At 32.0% G+C, this 7,801-nt stretch overlaps 1 long non-coding RNA gene across 1 annotated transcript; it reads right to left on the reverse strand.

Moving 5' to 3' along the window:
- Positions 1 to 41: 41 nt before the first annotated feature.
- On the reverse strand, positions 42 to 7,801 carry LOC127730808 (uncharacterized). Its single transcript, XR_007995306.1, has 6 exons — positions 7,682 to 7,801; positions 4,279 to 4,399; positions 1,945 to 1,962; positions 1,567 to 1,663; positions 997 to 1,035; positions 42 to 93 (listed from the first exon to the last, which is right to left on the reverse strand). It is a non-coding gene; the product is annotated as an uncharacterized LOC127730808 (long non-coding RNA).

Consider the following 7,801-nt stretch of genomic DNA (forward strand, 5'->3'; position numbering starts at 1 on the left):
TATTTTATTCTATGGTAAATCAATCTATATTAAGATACTTGCCAATTTCGCATAATCCCATAAATGGATCTTTTTTAAGTTTCGTCACAAAATCTAAAATTTCAAACAATTTTGTCAAATATTAATTGTCTGCAATAAATAATTATATGCTAAGTGGTACTTTTCTGTTCTTTTGTTTAGCTCTTTCCTAATTGTTTCAGTGTTTAATTGACCAGTTGTTTCAGTGTCTGATAATTGTTTCATATTTCCCCATTTGTTTCTGTGTTTAACCCACCAGTTGTTTCAGTGTCGGATAATTGTTTCAGTGTTTCCCATTTGTTTCTGTGTTTAACTGTCCAGTTTTTCAGAGTTTGCCATTTCTTTAAGTGTTTGTCGTTTGGTTCTGTATTTACCAGTCCAGTTGTTTGAGTGTTTGCTGTTTGTTTCTGTGTTTAGCTGTCCAGTTATGTCAATGTTTGGCAATTGTTTCAGTGTTTGTGCGTTGTTTCAGTGTTTATCTTTTGCTTGCCTTTGTGTTTACCTGTCCAGTTGTTACAGTGTGATGCTTGATGCATTACCTGTTTCCTGCTTTTAAATCTGGTTGCATTTTATGCATAATATAAGTTTGTACGATTTTTCTGTTAAATTTGATTGTTCACTGGCAGATCACTCATACACGTTACTGCACGAAACACCGCCAGCCAGTGTAAGATTTTTCTTATTTTCTCACTCTCGAAAAAAAAAGAAAAATCCTAAATATTCTTTTGATTGCCTTTTTGGTCATGGTATTATCTGTTTTTCTTCGATTCGGTGTTTTGATTGTTCCCTTTGTATATTCTTCCTGTTATTTATGACTTCAGATTATGAAAATATATCCTTCTCGGTAATTTTAGTGTGTTCCATACATTATTCGATCGTGAAATATTATTTTCCCTTTAAAATTATTTGAACAAGAAATACAAATAATGAATTATGTTGTATCGCTATCTACCATAATATGCATGAAACAGTACTCACATTCCGGTGTATTGTGAATGCACTTATTTGCAGCTGTAACTAAAAAAGAAAAGAAATTTAAACACTTCCGAGCTACTGATCATATTTTTTTTCTGTTTTTTTTCCCCCCAAATTTTAGGCTTTTATATTATCGTTATTTTATTTGTTCACAATGATTTTAGGATTAGGTAAATAGTTCACAAAGGTAAATAATTCACAAAGTCAGATAACTATCTGATGAACCAAATTTGTAGCCAAATGTTTTTTTTTCCAAAATCATATTTTATTTACTAGTATATGAAATATAACCGTTTAATGTGATAATCCATTAGTTACATTAAAGTTATTACCAATGCATCATCATTTATTTCCATGGTAAACCAGTCTGATCATGTTATTTTTCTGTGTAAAATACATTTTTGTCTGAAATGTTATTCCAAGAATACTTAAAATGTTTTGCTATTTGTTTCAGTGGCCACTGCACTTTTAAGGTTTGTTATAAACTAAATACAGAAACTACTTCGTTTAATATTTTACTGTACAGTAGTGTTGGGGTTTTTTTTTGTGGAAAATAATTACAATATAACCTACTGTTTGTATCAGTCAAACTAGATGGTGGAGAAACTTTCCTTTGTGGATTTTCAATCACGATATACACTATTATCCCTATTATTACAAATACAATGACCTAAAATATTGAAAAAAAAAAAAAAAAAAATAAAAAAATAATAATGTTATCAGTATATATTTATAAATTATATGTAGTTTTTAATGTTTGCATAGAAAACAATATATATTTAGGTGAACTGATTCGTATTTGAACCTCATCGTTCTTTTTTTTATGTAATTTAGGTGGATGCATATTTCCAGTATAAGATATAGAATTAAATAAAATGTTTATTTTTTCAGCATATTGACAGTTTTTGTAATCGTATTTATGTGGCATTATAAAGACGAAATTGAACTTACCGAAGCTATACCAATGCACTGAAAAAGAAGATACTAGTAAAGCAAACACAACAAAAATAGATGAATCATTTCACTTGCTAGTTTAATACCATATCCCGGAACTATAATAAGCAACGAAAAATCAATGCGACATAAATTATTCGCAATGTATACGAAACTTAATATTTAGATTATTAACGAGGTGTAAACTGTAGGTCAAGATGATGATGCAGCGGTTAATTAAGGGCATACGATACAGTTACATGGGAGGTAATGACGTTGCTAACGTCAAATTGTAACATATCAAGAAAAGATGCATTTTTCGAGTGATTTTAATCATTAGCTTCAAAACGAGTACATGGACCCCCTCTGTTTTAAAATGACATTTGATTATATACTGTATGAAGATTATTTGTTCCAATTTTTATGATAAAAAAATCACCGATGATTTTTTTTTAAATTAGATAAATATGCATAAAAAAATCAGTTTTTTTTTCTAAAATCATGAAAATTTGATAAAAATTAATTATTCAAAAAGAACTGTTACACAAATTAAGAGTATACTTTAGTAAAGAAGATATACCTAATCTTTACAAAAATCCACATTTGTTTATCTTATCCAGAAACCTCAATTTCAAGCAAATGTCTAAAATTTTGACCCGAATTTTTCTCTAAATTTAGTGCATGAAGGTAACTTTTTATTACATATTTTAATTGACTAAGTGGAAAATAGCTTGTATGCACATTTTCGTAAAGTTTTGTACTAGACCGACACACTGAGCCGGATTTTTAGCGTGCTAGTTCACAAGGTATCAATCAGTCCACAGGAATACATGTCACCCTACCCGGACACATTATTCTGAATCCGAGCCGACCAGTTTTTGCTATTACTCCTTAATGCTGCATGCTTAGCGGAGAAGCAGCAAATACCAATTTTAAAGTCTTTGGTTTGATCCGGCTGGGGTAGATACCAGGAGTGGCCCTCCCACACTCGAGGCGAACACTACCAGGAGACCAACGAGGCAGCAAGACATTTATAAACTTCTTTAAATACACCCTTACAAAGTTATGTATGAGTGTTGGTCACTTAGTATCTGGGATAAAGGTTAATTTGAAGTATAACTAATATTTTTTGAGATGCTCCTTTAAAATTTTGCATACAAGCTATTTTTCACCTAGTCAATTCAAATATGTAATAACAAATATATCTTCATGTGCTAATTTCAGAGATAAATAGTCAACATTTTGAGCATTTAATTGTAATTTCGGTATCTTGAACATAGCTTTCCCTTGGAAAGGCAACTTTAACTTTTTTGTTTCAATAGATAAACATAATCGGGTTTTTGTAAAAACATTTGGAATATCTTCTCTACATAAGTGCGCTTTGAATTTGTGTAACAATTCTTTGGAAGTAATTCATTTTTGTCACATGATTTTAGTTAAAAAAACGGTATTTTTTTTGCTGTATATTTATATATTTAAAAAAACAGTTTCATCGGTGGTTTGTTCATAAACATTGGCACAAATAATCTTCACACATAATCAAGCTAAAAGTAATTTCCATAAAGAGGGTTCCATAGTCGTACAATGTAGGTCGGTTTGAACTTACCTACGTATTGTGTGACGCTGCTTCATGTAATATCACCCATATGCCTCCTTACAGAAAGTAATAATAGATCACGCAGTTTAAAATTGATTTTGAACGTATACTTAAAATCGGAAATGGTATATTGATTAAAGTCTTAGAATCGTAAAATATTTGTCATTCGCCATTCATCTTATAGCAATTTTTATATATGACTGTCTGTCTATTAGTCTTTTCGGTTGGCTTCAAACGCACGCCGACGTTATCTAACGCCGAAGGTAAGTTCTTATAGTTCACTTCAACATAATTCGGGCGATCTTCCGAATAGGCATGAAAATATGGTACTGGACTTAAGGTAATCAATCAATCAATCAATAGTAGACATACACCGCATCAACCATACTTTTTCTTCTTACGTTTAATGGATATAAGTTTCTTATTATCATTCAAAGTTCATTTTAAAAGGTAAGAGCATATTTTGTTCGTTTAAATCTTCCAACAACCCATACAAATATCTAACGACACTACAAACTCTTACAAAAACAAAATTTGTTTTGGTCATTCACATTCTAACGTTTCTACGAATTTATAATTTCTTTTTTTTTTTAAAATGTTTGACTATGAGCGTTCCTGATGAAGGTAAATCCAGAAAAGCGCTTCGGATGCACGGTGTTTTTTAAAGTAAATAATTTTCTGCTGGGGAATTAAGTAGGGAAATTGCGATCCCAAATAAAATTACGTGAAACTGAGCGTCATTTGTATTTACTTACTTTGAAATGCTTACGACAAAAGCTAAATCTTCGGTTGATACTTGTATTACCAGTTGCGGTATCCCTTGTGGTATCTTTTGTGCTTTCTTTGTCATAACTTCCGTTTGACATCATGGAATACCTGAAATTTCACCATACCTTTAAAATGAATCCTTTTTTGTGTGTTTTTGGTTGTTGTAAAATATTAGTGAAAGAACTATTTTTTGCCATGATAGAATGACTATGTGTTTACCACCGACTTTAGATTCTGGAAATGTTACTATGTAAACTATATATCTATAAATATACCTTTGACTTGAGACAGTTTGACATTGTTGATATACAATGAATTGTTCAAATCCAATAATGAAAACAGCTTTATTACCATTAACACATACTTGCTATTTTCATTGATGATTGCACATTACCACTGAGTAAAAAAGTTTGTTTTTGTAAGAATGTTCAGGGTATATCACTTAATTGCATGGGTTGATGAAATATCTGACCGAATAATCAAAATTCTGATTATTCCATGATTTTCAATATCAACATGTTTATCTCTGGTTATCACACTGAAAATACTAGATAGGATATAAGTTTTGTGTTCTATAATACCTACATAACCTTAAAATGGAATTCGGAAGTATAGAATAAACATTGTATTCCATATAGACACGGCATGCCCAGACTTCAGAATCAAAATGCTGTGTGTTGGAGATTTGGTGCATACCTAGAGGCATTAACCCTGTATCACACTAGGTTATCTGATAGAGAAATTGTGTCGTAATTTTTTCACATGTACAGACAGAGTTGGTGGTGTACCATCTTACACAGTCTACCGGAATTATTTTTTGCTGTGCATGTACTGGTTGTGTGTCATTGATGGATACCTCATATCTTTTCTTTTCTATTGCATACATGAAATATATTAATGTTACTGTTTGGTACGATTATTTTAACCTGTCCATCTATCAATAATATTATCATAATTTTGACAGGTTTAAATACGTTTACATATCTTGTATTTTCATAGCCCAAATAATGGTTCTTAGCAGACCCCCTCCTTTTCATATGTCTTACAATGTTGTGATAATTTCAAGATTAAGATGTGTGGTACATAAGCAAATTAAGACTTTCGTAATGTTGTCACAATTTCGATGAATGATATATTATTAACGACTGTTTGCCGGGAAAAAAACAAGAAGCGAAGCTATCTATGTACATGTAACTCTACATAAATGTATGTGTGTGATGAGACATTTTGCATGAATATTAGAAAAAAAACAGACACTTCTTACAATAAAGGTATTTCTCGTCAGCATAACTATAACGTATAATATGTGAAACCCTTTTTTTTTATCAAACCCCACAGGAGGCTCAAAGGGCAGACTCTTCAACCAGTCGATTGGAAGTCCGTAGGGGACGGTAATTTGTAACTCCAATGGCGGGACATTGAGGTATATAAAGGGGGCATTGAAAATTTTGGGAATCAAATGCGGTATCTAATTTTTCACTAATTCAGGAAGAAGAAGATCGAAGAAGATGTTTTATTTACATTAAATGGGCTCACAAAGAGCATATTACAATAGAATCATGTGCATAACAGCGTAGACGAGACCATTGATTGGCGCGCTAAAATATCCCATTGACTGCGTCAGATTAGGTGAACGTTCGTCTGTAACGCCCACTATTCACGACGTATTTGTTATAGACATTTAAACTGTGGGGTCACCAAAGGGTCTCAACGCCTAAATAAAATGATTCGAAAACAAAACTAATCAGGAATAACCTTTGTGTTTTGATTTATATTGAATACTTAAATGTTCTTTACTTGTGTTTTAGTTATGTTTTGATAATCAATTTTTATGATATCGCACGTTCTATAAACTAGATACCCTAAGGAACATTCAGTTAAAGTTTGAGGGTATTTGGCCCAGTAGTTTCAGAGAAGAAGATTCTTGAAATAGGTTACGACGACGGACGCCAAGTGATGGCATAAGCTCACATGGGGCCCTTCGGGCCCCAGTGAGCTAAAAAGAACATAGTTCCAATGTTTCCCGCGTTGTACATATTCTATATATCCAAGGTACAAGGGCAATAACTAAAAACAATAACACTGCGTTGCTGATATAAACCTATGATGTAAGTTTCATAAAATTCGGGAAAGAATTGTACACTTGAGAGCACTAACAACGCAATTTTCCATATAATCTATATTTCTAAAGGGCATTACTCTTTTATAAATAATTGATCGGCACTGATTTTCGAACTCGTCCAAGACATTGCTAATATAAACATATGATAAAAGTTTCATAAAAATCCGGCAAGAAAGGTGTACATCAAAGCGCTAACGATGCAATTTTCCATATAATTGATGTTTCTAAGGGCATAACTCTTATAAAAATTATTGATCGGCACTGATTTTCGAACTCGCCCAAGACATTGATAATATAAACCTATGAAATAAGTTTCATAAAAATCTGGCAAGAACTGCACCCATGAGAATGCTAACGATGCAATATTTCATATAATTAATGTTTCTAAGGAGCATAACTCTTTTAAAAATTATTGATCGGCACTGATTTTCGAAAGTATCAAAGACATTGCTAAAACAAACCTATTAAATGATATTCATTTAATCTGACAAGAATTGTGCACATGAGAGCGCTAATGATGCAGTTTTCCATATAATTACTGTTTCCAAGAGGCATACCTCTTTAAAATAAAATTGATCGGCACTGGTTTTCATACTCGTCCAAGACATTGCTGATATAAACCTATGATATAAGTTTCATAAAAATCTGGCAAGAACTGTATACGTTAGAACGCTAACGATGCAATTTGTCATATAATTAATGTTTCTAAGGAGCATAACGCTTTTAAAAAAAATTGATCGGCACTGATTTTTGAACTCGTCAAAGAACATTGCTGATATAAATCTATGATATAAGTTCATAAAAATCTTGAAAGAATTGTGCACATCAGAGCGCTAACGATGCAATTTTCAAAATAATTAATGTTTCCAAGGGCTTAACTCTTTTTAAAAATAATTGATCGGTTCTGATTTTCGAACTCGTCCAAGACATTGCAATATAAACCTTTAATATAAGTTTTATAAACATCTTGCAAGAACTGTATACGTGGGAGCGCTACAAGACCGGACGAACAGATGCATGGACGGACGGACGGACGGACGAACAGACAGACGGACGGACGGACGGACGGACGGTTTATGTGTGAATCAGATATTTTTTTAGTTTTCGACGCTATCAATCAAATATTTTTTTTTAAATTTAACACTATAAGGTATGGGGCGAAATCTGGATTCAGAATATTTTCTTTGGTCATCTCCTTGTTAGCAATATTTTATATTTTTGTTCATCAAATTAGGGATCAGAATAATTATAAGAAGTTAATAACTTACCTTGGCTTCTAATATTTCTAAACTAGTCTAAGCTACCAAAAGTAAAATCACTTGTCGAATTTGGAAATTTTCTAGGTTATAATATATATACCAAATTGTTAAATGAGTGGGAACTTTCTG

This window comes from Mytilus californianus, unplaced genomic scaffold (assembly GCF_021869535.1).
Source record: "Mytilus californianus isolate M0D057914Y unplaced genomic scaffold, xbMytCali1.0.p SCAF_2, whole genome shotgun sequence".
NCBI lineage: Eukaryota > Metazoa > Mollusca > Bivalvia > Mytilida > Mytilidae > Mytilus > Mytilus californianus.